The sequence below is a fragment of the Equus caballus genome, chromosome 8, assembly GCF_041296265.1.
Source record: "Equus caballus isolate H_3958 breed thoroughbred chromosome 8, TB-T2T, whole genome shotgun sequence".
Taxonomy (NCBI): Eukaryota; Metazoa; Chordata; class Mammalia; order Perissodactyla; family Equidae; genus Equus; species Equus caballus.
Window position 1 is genome coordinate 22,876,310 of NC_091691.1, and position 13,322 is coordinate 22,889,631.

Genomic DNA, 13,322 nt, shown 5'->3' on the forward strand with positions numbered 1-13,322 from the left:
AGCTAACAGCCCCAGCCAATCCTCTTTTTGCTGAGGAAGACTGGCCCTGAGCTAACATCCGTGCCCATCTTCCTCTACTTTATATGTGGGACGCCGACCACAGCATGGCTTGCCAAGCAGTGCCATGTCCGCACCCGGGATCCGAACCGGCAGACCCCGGGCCGCTGAAGCAGAATGTGCAAACTTAACCACTGCGCCACCAGGCCGGCCCCTAGAGTTACCCCATTTTACAAATCGGGAAACCAAGGCTCAGTGGGAGGCACTTACCACTCGGCCAGCACTGACTTGAGGTCACAGAGCTGCTGTGTGGTGAGGCCTGTGCTCAGTCTCAGCCTTGTCCAACCCAAATCTGGGCCCCTCCCCGCTCTGCTCTCCCGCCTCCGCTAGCGATGGCACCGGGAACAGAAGGGACACAGCTCCCAGTTGTAGTTTTGTGGCTGCCTTGGGAAAGGAGCAGAGTGTTGAGTTAGGCCACTTTTTGTGGGTAAAGTGGTCCTTAGACCCTCCCTCGGGCGAGCGTTCCCCTCTCCTCATGGAACTTTCTAACCCTCCTGTGCTCTCTCCCACTTCAGGGGGGCCTGAGCCAGAGCTGATAAAGAAAGAGGGAGAAAATGCCAGTGCTTTTCCCCACAACACCCAAGGGGTGGCTCTGGGAAGTCATTTCAGTTGCCTGTCGTGGCCCCTTCACCATGGGGACTCGGAGCCCAGCCCACGCCAACCATTTAAGCTGACATCTCAGTTCTTGTCTACGGGGCTTCGTGGAAGCCGAGGTGCTTCCCCAGCTGGAAGAAGTTGCTTCTGGAACAAAACTGTCTTGTCTCTAAGGAGTCCTTTCTTTGAGTGTAGACTCAGTTACTGCCCCCACAGGCACAGTCAAACAGGCTAACTGGAAACTGCAGATTCTGCAGGGATCAGCTATATTTGTGGCTTCAATTTATTACAGAATAAATAAGGGAGAGAGAAAGCCCAGAACAAAGTTGTTATAAACTACTGGGGGATATTATGAAGCAGTGTTAATTTGGCAGGTATAGACTGGTGTGTGTCTGCGTGCAAATGTCTTCCAAGAGCTTTTTCTCTCTTTCTTTTTTATATTATCACAAGTCAAATTTAAGTTATGATATAGGGTCAATACCTGTTATTGTGTTCTGTAACTCACATCACTGATTTCCATTTATCCTATTTACGGTTATATATTCTCAATGCTATAAAACAATAGCAAGAACTTTCTCTTTGAAAATATGCAAGTATATTGTTTGTGTGCTTTTTATTTTTTATCAAGATATAATTAACAAATAATAGAATGCAGCTTTTAAGCATTCACTTGGATGAATTTGGGCAATTGTATACATCTGTGTCATCACCACCCAAATCAAGACTTAGAACATTTCCTCTCCCCCCAAAAATAGAATGTTTTATTTTTAAAGTGGAAAAATATAGAGAGGAAAATTAAAAGCAACTTTCTCAACAGAAGAAATCGTTAACACTTTAGTGTGTTTCTTTCCATATTTTCTAAGCGTATTCTTTTTATATGGTTTATCTGTTCTTTCAGTAATGACTTGAGGGCCTACTAAGTGCCAGACACTGTCTAGGTTCTGGGGATATGACGCTGAATATGACAGTCCCAGTCATGACCATCCTAAAAACAAACAAAATTATATAAAATTTCAGATACTGGTAAGTGCCGGGAAGAAAAATGAAATAGTGCAAGGGGGTGGGGAAAGGGAGGTCAGGGAATGCCTCCATGATCGAGAGTGTGCACAAAAAGCTCCATTCGGACTTCTGGCCTCCAGCACTGTGAGAGAAGCAGCTTCTGTTGTCCTAGCCCCTGCTCGGAGGTACTTTGTTACCTGGGAAACTAACACACTGGTGTTTGCCTCTGTTCCCTCTGACAGCTACTCTTTTCCCCCTGGCCAACTCCTATTCGTGCAGCCAAGCTTCCTGTTAGGGTTCTCCTCAGGAGGGCCCGCCCACCCCTGGTCTGGCCTGCCTTCCCAGGCCCTGTTTCTTCCTCACGTCAGCAATCGTGCCACGTTCTCAGTCACACCAGCCCCATGAAGGTTGGGGATTCTCGGGCTCAACCCCGGCTTCCTCTTCTTTCTCTGCCCTCTCTAGGCCAGCTCACCAATTCCTGTGGTTTAAAGACCACCTCTATGCAGTCAAATCCCCAAGTCCCACCTCCACCTGGACCCCGGTCTGAGCTCCAGACTCACTGACCCATCTGCCTGGACCCCGCTCTGAGCTCCAGACTCCCTGGCCCATCTGCCTGGACCCTGCTCTGAGCTCCAGACTCACTGGCCCATCTGCCTGGACCCCGCTGTGAGCTCCAGACTCACTGACCCATCTGCCTGGACCCCGGTCTGAGCTCCAGACTCACTGACCCATCTGCCTGGACCCCGCTCTGAGCTCCAGACTCACTGGCCCATCTGCCTGGACCCCGCTCTGAGCTCCAGACTCCCTGGCCCATCTGCTGGCTTGGTCTCTCTGTTGGGATGTTGCACACACGTCTCAAACTTCAGTGTTTGAAAGGAATTCTTTCCTTCTCCCCCACAAATCTACCCCCGTCCTCGGCGCTGGTCTTTTGTCTCAGAATAAGAAGCACCCTCATCCACCCCGTTGCTCAGGCCTGGAACTGGGCATCCCCCTCCATTCCTCTGCGTCTCTCCCCGTCTCCATCCACCAGCAGGTCCAGGTACCCTGTCCCTCAAATGGCTATGGAAGCCACTCGATGTTCTCCACCCTCGGGGCTGCCACCTGATCAAGCCACGATCTCCTCCCACCTGGACAGGTGCAGTGGCTTCCATGCTGGTCTTTCCGCTGTTACTTCCGCCCCCTTCCAAATCATTCTCCACACAGGATCGCTTCTCTGCTTATGGCAGTTATAAACCCATCAACGGTTTCCTGGACCTTAGAGTAAAACCCAAAGTCTTATCGGAACCTGTGAGGCCCTGTCTGATCCGGCCCTGACCTGCCTTCTAGGCTCATCTCATATGGCCCTGCCTCTCCTCTATTTCTTCCCAGCTACCTTGAGACGAAGATGGTATGTTACGTTCCTAGGGCCGCCCTAACAAAGTGCCACAGACTGAATGGCGGAGACAACAGAGATTTATTGTCTCACGGTCTGGAAGCCACAAGTCTGAGATCAGATGTCTGCAGGTGGCTCCTTCCGAGGGCTGTGGAGAAGGATTGTTCCAGGCCCCTCTCCTCTTCTGGTGAGCACTGGCCGTCTCGGGCATTCCAGGGCTCTAAAGGCATCCCGGATCTCTACCTTCAACTGCAGATGGCGGTTCTCCCCGTGCACAGGTGTCTGTGTCCAACTTTTCCCTTTGTAGAAGGATGCCAGTCACATTGGTTTAGGAACCACCCTCATGACCTCATTTAAGTTGATCGCCTCTGTAGAGACCCTGTCTACAAATCAGGTCCCATGTTGAGGTCCTGGGGTTAGAACTTCAACATATGACTCTGAGGGGGGCACAATTCAACGCCTAGCACGTGGTTTTGACTCGCCAAGCTCCTCCCCCTCGGAACCTGTGCGTGCGCTATTCCCACGTGTGGTGCACCCTCCCAGCCCTCCGAATGACCAGGCCTCCCCTCCTTTAGGTGTTAGCTTTTATGTCCCCTCCGGCCCCCACACTGAATGCTAGTGGCCCTGAGCTCCCCCTGGCCCAGCCATTTGCTGTTATTCCTTGCCCCAACTCTTTGGTCCCTTCCTAACATGTAAGACAACTTGCCATCATTTTATTTTTTTAAACTCCTTGAAGTTTAAAAAAGTTTATTTGTTTAAACTCCTTGAAGCCAGGCTTCTATCCTCTGTCCCCAGATTTGTGGAGCCAATGACTGAGTTCACCGTATCACACCACAGAGCTCGAATCAGACCCCAGATGTCTCGCCTCCTAATTTCTATGGCCTTCCACATTCCCTCCCTAAGAAAGCTTCTTTCTAGTTGAGCGTTCCTATGAAATGGGCCCCAAAGAAGGAGTTCTGCATAGCCATTACGGACAAGTGATTAAGCATATGTGCTATCTGGGTTCAAATCCCAGCTTCTCCCCTTACTGGCTGTGTGAACTCAGTTCAGTTCCTTACCCAATCTGTGCTTCGCTTTCCCCTTCTGTAAAATGCGGTGGTAACGGTATACACCCAATGGGGCCGCTATGAAGACTGAGTGTAATTTAGGAGATAATATTATCTCCTTGAATATTCAGCTGGTGCCACTAAGTGCAAGGTGCTCCAAGGGACACACATGAGCAGGACGGTGTCCTGGCCTTCAAGGAGCCTGCTGTAGATGAGCAGAAATCTGGCAAGTATGTCACAGCGCCTGGCCAGGCAGTGTGGTGGAGAGGTTATGTGCGTGGGCCTGGAGTTAGCCTGCGGGGGTTCAAATCCCAGCTCTGCTGCTGCCAGGCTGTGTGACCCAGGGAAAGTTACTTGACATCTCTGAGCAGTGATTTCATCTTCTGCAAAATGGGATCATAATAGTATCTGCCTCTTGCAAGACTGTTGGGAGGATTAAAGGAGCCAGTGCTTGTCAGTGGGCGCTGTCTGCGGTCTCTGTGTTAGAGCTTTCCCACCCCTGCTCACCTGCAGACCGTGTAGTGGCTCCTTCCTGCCTCCTGCGTGCATTTGAAGGTGGGGACTGTTTTCCTTCATCTGCACAAGGCCTGGCCCAGAGAAGGCCCTCCACACAGACTGCTGGAATGAATGAAGGAGTGAAGGAATGAACGGAGGCTGGCAGAGTAAACCCAGGCCGACTTGGCACAACGGAAGGCAGGCACTGGGCACCTTCGCCGGCGTGGTGCCAGCACCTCGCACGTCCCTGGAATGTGCAGGGCTTTCACAAACACCAGCTGAATGAATCGGCAAGGGCGATGAGGAGCACGCACAAAACTCCCGGGGGAGTCAGGCGAGGGCATGCCAGGAATGGCTTTAGGGACAGGTGGCAGTGGCGATGGACCTTGGAAGGGCAGAGCCGGCTGGCCTGCCCCGTGGCCTCTGTCTCTGAGCGCTGAGGCAAGGCTGGAGAACGCCGCCTCAAGCACAGGCTGCCTGAGTTAGAGGAACGTGCCTGTGAGACACCTCCGGCCACAGGTTACAGAACCTCGACACACAGGATCGGGGGTTCATTAGCTCGTCAAACGCGTGGAGGGCGGCCAAGCCCTGGATCTGTTACACCAGCTGCTTGACAACCTCACCAAAGACCTGGTCCAGAAGCCCTCCCAGGGGTTCCCCTCATGCTCCACGAGGCCGATGATGACTCACCTCCCAAGACTGGAGATGGGCCTCACCACCCCCAGAAACTCAAAGAGGGTGAGTATCCGGTCAGTTGTGCTGCTCTCTGAGCAAAGAGATGACTCATGACTGGTCACAGCCAATCATAGCAATCCTGTTCCCCTGTGCAAGAGATGGATCAGGGATGGTCATGTGACTTGATTTTGGCCAGTGAGAAGAAGAGGGAAGTCTGCTGGAGGATTCTGGAGATGATTTTACCCCCTGAAATGAAAACGGTGAAAATGAGAAAGCTCTTTTTGCTCCTGCCCGCTTCCTTCCTTCCTCTCAGAATGCCTCTGTGTGAAGATGTGAAACACGGTGTCACAGCAGCCATTTCGTGATCCAGAGGGACAATGTTGTTGACATGCTGAGGATAGCAGAGTAGAGAGAAAGAACGTGGATCCTTGATGACATAGCTGAATCACTGAACCAACCTTGGAATTCTTTATCTTATCTCCAGACAGCTAATACATACAATAAATAAAGCTTTATCATTGAAGTCCCATTAGTTGGGTATTCTATTACTTACAGACTAAAGCATTCCTAGCTGATAAAGTCTCCAACTCTTTATCTAACCTTACTTCCCTGTGTACACTTCACGTTCCTTCTTTGCTGGTAATAGGTAAGTTTGGGGCTGCTGGTGGCTGTCTCTTCTGCCATGTGGAAAGAGACCACTTGAGAATAAAATCAATACAGAAAAAAGCAGACAGGAAAGATAGAGAGGGACCAATCTCTGATGTCTTTGTCTGAGCCTCTGGATCCAGCTATGCCTGTAATCAACCCTACTCCTTGACTTTGCAGTCACATAAACCAATAAATTCCATTCTTCCCCCACCCTCCTTCTTTTAAATCCAGGTTCTCTTGATTTTCTGTTACTGAAAGAGCCTTGATTAACATATTATGCCCCAAAGTGCCACTTCAGGGCCTTCTCTCACATCACGGATCATCACAAAATATTTGTCAAGGAGATGCATTCACTGCTTTCCCCCGTCTTTCCTGCTTCCCAGACTTCTGAAGGCTACCCCCACTCAGTGTCACTCCTCAAAAGAAGGGCAGGAGAGGGGATGGGAAGAGACAGCTGGCACATCAGGGCATGGAAAGTCATCATTGCTGGGTTTCTACAGTGTGCAGAGCATTAGACCATAGACTCTTACAGAGTTCAAACCTGTATCGGTCACGATCCGCTCAGGCACGAGTGTCAGAATCCAACTCCAACTGATATCAGGAAGAAAGGGAACTGCTTAGCTGTCGCCAAGGGAAGTCCAGGCGCGGAGGCTGCCTGGGGACCACTGTCCCACATCTGCCTATCTCACGTACCACCCGAGTTCGGTTTTCCCTCTGGTTGACTTCACTGTCTTGTCTGCAGGCAAGCTTCTTCCAGGTGGAGGGTGACAGGGCGCGGCAGGGCCCCCCACAGCTCCAGGCGCTCCTCACACCAGCTCACCAGCCGCTTCTCTCTCCCACCTCCATGTAAAATCCCAGGTCTTCACTCTCTTTAGCCCAGACTGGGCCACATGCCTCCATCTGGGACAGTCACTCTGGCTCTGACTGACCAGACCCACGTGTGGCGCTGTGGCCAATACGGCCATATGATCACGACCCTCATAAGGGGGAGTGGGGGGTCCCCAGAGGACGGCGGGGAGTGGGTATCAAACAGGGGGGTCAGGAATGCTGGGCAGGCAGGCGAAACAGCTGACATCCACCATAAAAGCAGCCCACCATGAGCTGGGACTTTAAAAAATCGTGATGGATTCCATTACCTGCTGTGGGATTCCGTAAATATTTTTTGCACCTTATTAAATGCCATGAGCTATGAGTTAGGAGCTGGAGCAATAGAGGTGATCAAGCAAAAGTCTCTGCTCCTAAAGATGTCACGATCAAACGAGTGGTTGGAAAGGTGAACTGGCTACTGTGGTTCACTGTCATAAAACACTATGCTCTGGGATACGAGAAAGTGTGTACCTCAGTATACCAGTCGTAGGAGTGGAAGAAAGCTACAAAAGAGAAGTGCAATTTGAGCTAAGCCTTGAAGTTCAAGTACGGAGACTGGCAGGTGGGAAGGGCTGGGATGGGGGTCATTCAGCCGAGGAAACTGCAGGAGCAAAGGAAGAGGGAGGAGGAAGCGCCTGGTGGACCCCGAGAGTGCCTGGGGATTCCCAGGTGGCTAGAGTGGGGCCGTCACGTGTCTGGGTGGGGTGGTGGGCCCTCAAAGATGTCCCCGTCGTAATCCTCTGACCCTGTGCAGATCACCTTACGCAGCAAAGGGACTCCCTTCTGCAGAGGTGATCCAGTTAATGACCTTAAGATGGAGAGGTGGGCCCTAAATGCAACCACAAGGGGCCTTATAAGAGGGAGGCAGGAGAGCGGAGTCTGGAGAAGGTGACGTGACAGTGACAGCACAGGGAGGAAAGGCTGTGGGGCCAGAAGCCAAGGAATGCAAACAGCGTCCAGAAGAAGAAGGCAAGGGGCAGATTCTCCCCCAGAGCTTCTGGAAGGAACCAGCCAGGCCAACACATGGAATTTAGCCCCAGAAGACTCGTTTTGGACTTCCGCCCTCCATGACTGTACGATGATACATTCGTGCCGTTGTAGTCCAGCGCGTCTGTGGCGATCTACACAGCAGGAATAGGAAACGAACAGAGGACGATGGCTGTGGGAAGAGAAGAGGGTCGGCTATGGGGATCTTCTCTCCCGCCGCAAAGAACTTGGACTCCATCCCCTCAGCACAGGGAAAGGAGACTCGTAAGGGGAGCGTGCCCAGACGGGTGTCTTAGAGAACTCTGGCGGGGGAAGGAGGGGTGGGGTGTGGGGGTGGGGTGTGTGCACAGCCACAGGCTCAGTGCTCCTGTGAGCTGAGGTAGCACGCCAGAGCGGGAGGAACCGAGTCCTTTTCAACTTTAACCAATCAGACCCCCATGCCGAGGACCCAGTGCCCAGTGCGGGGGCTGCTTCTCCATCTCCACCCTGCTCCACCTCTCTGCCTCAGACTCAACCCTCACCACGTGCCAGGCCTCGTGCTAAGCTCCTGACAAGTATGAGGAAACAACATCCTCGTTCAACCCTATAAGGGAAATACTGTTATCTCCTTTTGACAGATGAGGAAACTGAGGCACAGAAAGGCGAGATAACTTGCATATGGTCACCCGGCTAACAAAGAGCACAAGTGCACAAGGGGTGTTCGTCCCCAGGCCGTCTTGATGGGGAGTGAACTTACTGGCCAGGAGGAGGGAAGCTAACGGATGTGATTCTGGACACACGGGTCTGGAGGTTCTGCAGGACGTCTGGGTGGAAACAAAGGTGAGTCTGGGCTGAGAACAGGAGAGCTCTGGGGATTCGTCACTGTATACGGGTGGCAGAGGCTGTGGATGTACAAAAGAACGTCCAGGAAGAGTGCAGATGAAAGACGACGTGAAGGCTTAAGACAGAATGTGGACAACAATGGCAGCTGGAGCAGGAGTGAACGGGAAAGAGCCGTCTGAGGTCAGAGGAGGGCCCGTGGGGAAGACGTCCAGAGACCAGTCTCATCGAGGGAGCAGGGAACGGTGGTGAGTGGTATGGTATGGGGCCAGGAGGTCACGCAGTATGGGGATGGAAGGAAGGCCACTGCCCTGGGCATTGGGTCGTTGGTGACCACTGCCGGAGCACTTTGAGTGGACTGGCTGGAAGCCTGGTTACCGAGGACTGAGGAGGGTACAAAAAGTCGGGGGGCGGGGGGCAGCCAGTGTAGTCTAGAAGATTGGCAGCAAAAGGGAGAAGAGCGATGGGCCGAAGCTCAGGACGATGCAGAACGTTGTTTAGTCTGTGGTTGGGAGGAGACAGGCATGCTTACAGGGAGCAGTAGAGACGCTGAAAGTCAGGTAGAGATCTGTCGCTTTCACCGTCTCCTTCCCCAAGTGCAACTGTCCTTTGGGCAACTGTCCTTCTCCACTCCCTGGGCCGCAGCCTCCCCCAACTTTGGAAGTAGTCATGTGACTCAGGCCTGGCCAATCAGCTTGTTCTAACGCCTGGCCACAGCGGCGGGGTCGTGAAAGAACACGTGACACGGTTCTGTCCAATGAGCGCTGGCCCTGGGGCTTCCGCTGGAATCCTGTCTTCTGGGATTGCCACGCTGCTGAGAATGGCAGCCTGGAGCTAAGGGGGGCTGTCTTTGCTACCACATAAGGAGGACCTGCCTGGGAATGAAGTCAACACGGACGATAACAGAGCCGAGAAATGGAGAGGGACTGAGTCCCAATGACATTGTGTGAGTCCCCGCGTCTAACACAGTCCTCAGCCAGTTCGTGCTAAATTTTTGTGCCACTTGAAACTGAGAGTCCTGCCTAATATGAGGACGAGGGAGAAGGATGTGTCTTGGACAGGGGTGACCACTGTTCTTCTCGAGCTGTTTACTGGCAGGCCCTGGTTCCTCACTGGCTGTTGCAGGACACTTCCATTCTTTGCCACATGGGCGTCTCCATAAGTTGCCTGAGTGTCCTCATGACGTGGCAGCTGGCTTCCCCCAGGGTGAGTTGTCTAAGGAAGAGAGAGCAGGAGTGCCAGCCCAGAGGATGGTGTCAAGATGGCGGCGTAGGTGCTCTGAACTTCCCCTCCCACAGACACAACAAATTTACAACTACTCTTGGAACAATTACCCCTGAGAGAGAACTGAAAACTGGATAAAAAAAGCCCCCACGACAAGGGACAGTACTGACTGAGATGGAAGAGGCAGAAATTCCCTTCTGGAGAGAAAAAAGCCACGTTTGTGCCACAGTGCTTCATGGCCTGCCAGGAGCAATCTTAAGGAATTCCAGAAAGAAGAGAGAAAATGAGAAAGATGAGTGTTTTCCAGAATGGATGAAAGATATAAAGCTTCAGCTTCAAGAAGCACAAGTTCCAAGTAGTATAAACAACATAAATCCACACTGAAACACACTGCAGAGAAAGTGCAGGGAGGAGAAGAAAGAAAGTAGATATCAAAAGCTACCAGAGGGGCTGGCCTGGTGACACAGTGGTTAAGTTTGCATGTTCCGCTTCAGTGGCCGGGGGTTCACTGGTTCAGATCCTGGGTGTGGACCTATGCGCCACTTGGCAAGCCATGCTGTGGCAGGCATCCAACATATAAAGTAGAGGAAGATGGGCATGGAGGTTAGCTCAGGACCAATCTTCCTCAGCAAAAAGAGGAGGATTGGTGGCAGATTTAGCTCAGGGCTAATCTTCCTAAAAAAAAAAAAGAGCTACCAGAGAGAAAAGATAAGTTACCTACAAAAGAAAATAATCAGACCAAACCAGACTTTTCCAAAGCGTTGGTGGAAACAAAAAGGCAATGGAATAATATTTTCAAAACCCTGAAAGAAAATATCTATAACTTTATATCCGGCTGAATTATCATTAAAATACAAAAGTAAAATAAAGACATTTTCAGACAAACAAAACCTACCAAGAGCAGATCCTATCTATGGGAGATTCAGGAAGAAGGAAATATATTTCAAAAGGAATGCAAGAGGAAATGATGAGCAAAGACACATGCAGTTAAATTTACAATACTGAATATGTAAAAACAACTAGTAATTACTAATTTCTGGTAACAAAACAAGGTGAAATAAAGTTTTGGCAACAGTATCAAGAAAAAAAAAGGGTGCCAGCCCAAGGTGGAAGCCACAGTCTTTTTAATAACCTAATCTTGGAAGTGACATACCACCACTTCTGCCATATTCAATTTGTTTGAGGCTAGTTACTAAGTCCAGCCCAGTTACAAGGGGGCTAGAATTAAGCTCTTAAAGGGAGGTGTATCAGAGAGTTTGTGGGCATATTTTTTAAACCACCATACCACCAGTCAAGCTTCCCCCTGCCATGTCATTCATGAGATTTGGGTCACGTGGCAATACCTGAACCAGTCAGTGGTGAAGGGAGTGGATCATCCTAAGATGAGTCACCTCTGGGGCTGTGTGGAGGAGGGGAGATGCCTGAACAAAATCGGTGTTCTGGGAGAAAGGAAAGCATGGTGCTGGTGAGGAAGCAGCAGTTGGTACGACAGGCAGCACCAGGGGTGAGTAACTGTGCAAGGCAGGGAAGGTGTTTCAAAGGAAGAGGAGCTAAATTTAATACTTAGTAAAGTCCCAGATTTTAGTAGCATGTATTTACCAGAAGAAGAAAGAGAATGAGATGAATGGAATTTCCTTTCTGACTTGGAACCCTGTTTTGTCCCCTCTGCCCTAGAAATTTTGTAATTTGCGTTTTCTAAAAAGACACAATAATCTTTTTATCGCTGCGTCTTTGCAAAAATGGTAACTATTTCATAATGAAATTCAAGGTTGTGCTAATTAAAGGGTCTAAGATGAAGCCAAGACAGGTTTCCTTTTTTTAATTGAAGTGAAATTCACATAACGTAAAATTAACTTTTTTTTTTTTTCTGAGGAAGATTAGCCCTGAGCTAACATTGGCTGCCAGTCCTCCTCTTTTTGCTGAGGAAGATTGGCCCCAAGCTAATATCTGTGCCCATCTTCCTCTACTTTATATGTGGGACGCCAGCCACAGCATGGCTTGACAAGTGTTGTGTAGGTCTGTGCCCGCGATCTGAACCAGCCACCAAAGCAGAGTGTGCTAAATTAACCACTACATCACTGGGCCGGCCCCTAAAATTAACCATTTTAAAGTGAGCAATTCAATAGTATTTAGTACATTTACAATGTTGTGCAACCACCACCTCTGTCTAGTTCCAAAACGTTCTCATCACTTCAGAAGGAAACCCCACACCCATTAGCACTCATTCCCCCACGCCCCTCAGCCTCTGGCACCCCCCAACCTGCTTTTCTATAGATTTACCTGTTCTGGATATTTCATATAAATGGAATCATATAATATGTGGCCTTTTGTGTCTAGATTCTTTCACTTAGCGTAATGTTTTTGAGGTTCATTCACGGTAGTATATATCAGAACTTCTTTCTTTTTTTTATGACTGAATAATATTCCATTGTATGACTATACTACATTTTGTTTATACATTCACCCAATTATGAACATTTGAGATGTTTCTGCCCTTTGACTGTTGTGACTAGTGCTGTTATGAGCACGCACGTACATACATTATTTTGAGTGCTTGTTTTCAATTTTTTGGGATGTACACCTAGGAATGAAATTGCAGGGTCATATGGCACTTCTATGTTTAACTTTTTGAGGAACCACCAAACCGTTTTCTAAAACAGCTGCACCATCTGACATTCCCACCAGCAATGTACAAGGGTTCCAGCGTCTCCACATCTTTGCCAACATTTGTTATTTTCCATTGTTGTGAATGCGGCCACCCTAGTGGGTGTGAGGTAGCAAGATAGATTTTACAGGTGCCGATTAATTACCTAGCTATCTATTTCAGACCAATAGGGTCAAAATCTTGCATTTGATTTTTCTGAAAAATACGCAAGGAAAAAAAATCTAGGCTTCTACCCATCATCCATTGCAATAAGTCTTGACTTTGGAAAAATCTGAGATTGGGAATACCCTCATAAATGCCCTGAGGAGGTTAAACTCACTAAGATGTGCTAAAAATAAAAAACTAACAAGAGAACAGTGGAAACCTATACTGACAATGTTGAAGCAGGCTCCTAAATAACTATCAGAAAAGTGGAAAGAATTGTGATCGCCTTGTCACAACTGGACAAAGCAGGAAAAAGAAAAACAGCCAAAAGCCAACATGTTACATGTATTTGTATTTTTTAAATTAATTATTTTTTTTAAATCTCTTTTTTTGCTGAGGAAGATTGGCCCTGAGCTAACATCTGTGCCAATCTTCCTGTATTTTATATGTGGGTTGCCACCACAGTGTGGCTTGATGAGGGGTGGGTAGGTCTGCACGCAGGATCCAAACCTGTGAGCCCTGGGCCGCCGAAGCAGAGCATGCAAACCTAACCACTATGCCACCGGGCCAGCCCCAAGAGTGGACACTTTGACAAACGCAAATAATTTTCCTAAGGATGAGCCTGCCACTGAACTTTGAGTTTGAACCCGTTAGGATTTATGTCATAATGTAAGAGCATCTTCCATGTCCTCTTAGCTCCAAAACCATCTGACAGTAGTTTATTATTTAT

General features: G+C 49.4%; 1 long non-coding RNA gene across 5 annotated transcripts; it reads right to left on the reverse strand.

Moving 5' to 3' along the window:
- Positions 1-3,084: 3,084 nt before the first annotated feature.
- LOC102150066 (uncharacterized) lies at positions 3,085-9,243 on the reverse strand. Of its 5 annotated transcripts, none has more exons than XR_011420819.1 (7): positions 9,092-9,229; positions 8,477-8,621; positions 6,580-7,912; positions 6,417-6,477; positions 5,254-5,484; positions 4,576-4,686; positions 3,085-3,321 (listed from the first exon to the last, which is right to left on the reverse strand). It is a non-coding gene; the product is annotated as an uncharacterized lncRNA (long non-coding RNA). The 5 variants fall into 5 exon arrangements; XR_011420820.1 differs by having other exon boundaries at positions 3,087-3,321; positions 6,428-6,477; XR_011420818.1 differs by lacking the exon at positions 6,417-6,477 and having other exon boundaries at positions 9,092-9,232.
- Between the last annotated feature and the right edge of the window lie 4,079 nt (positions 9,244-13,322).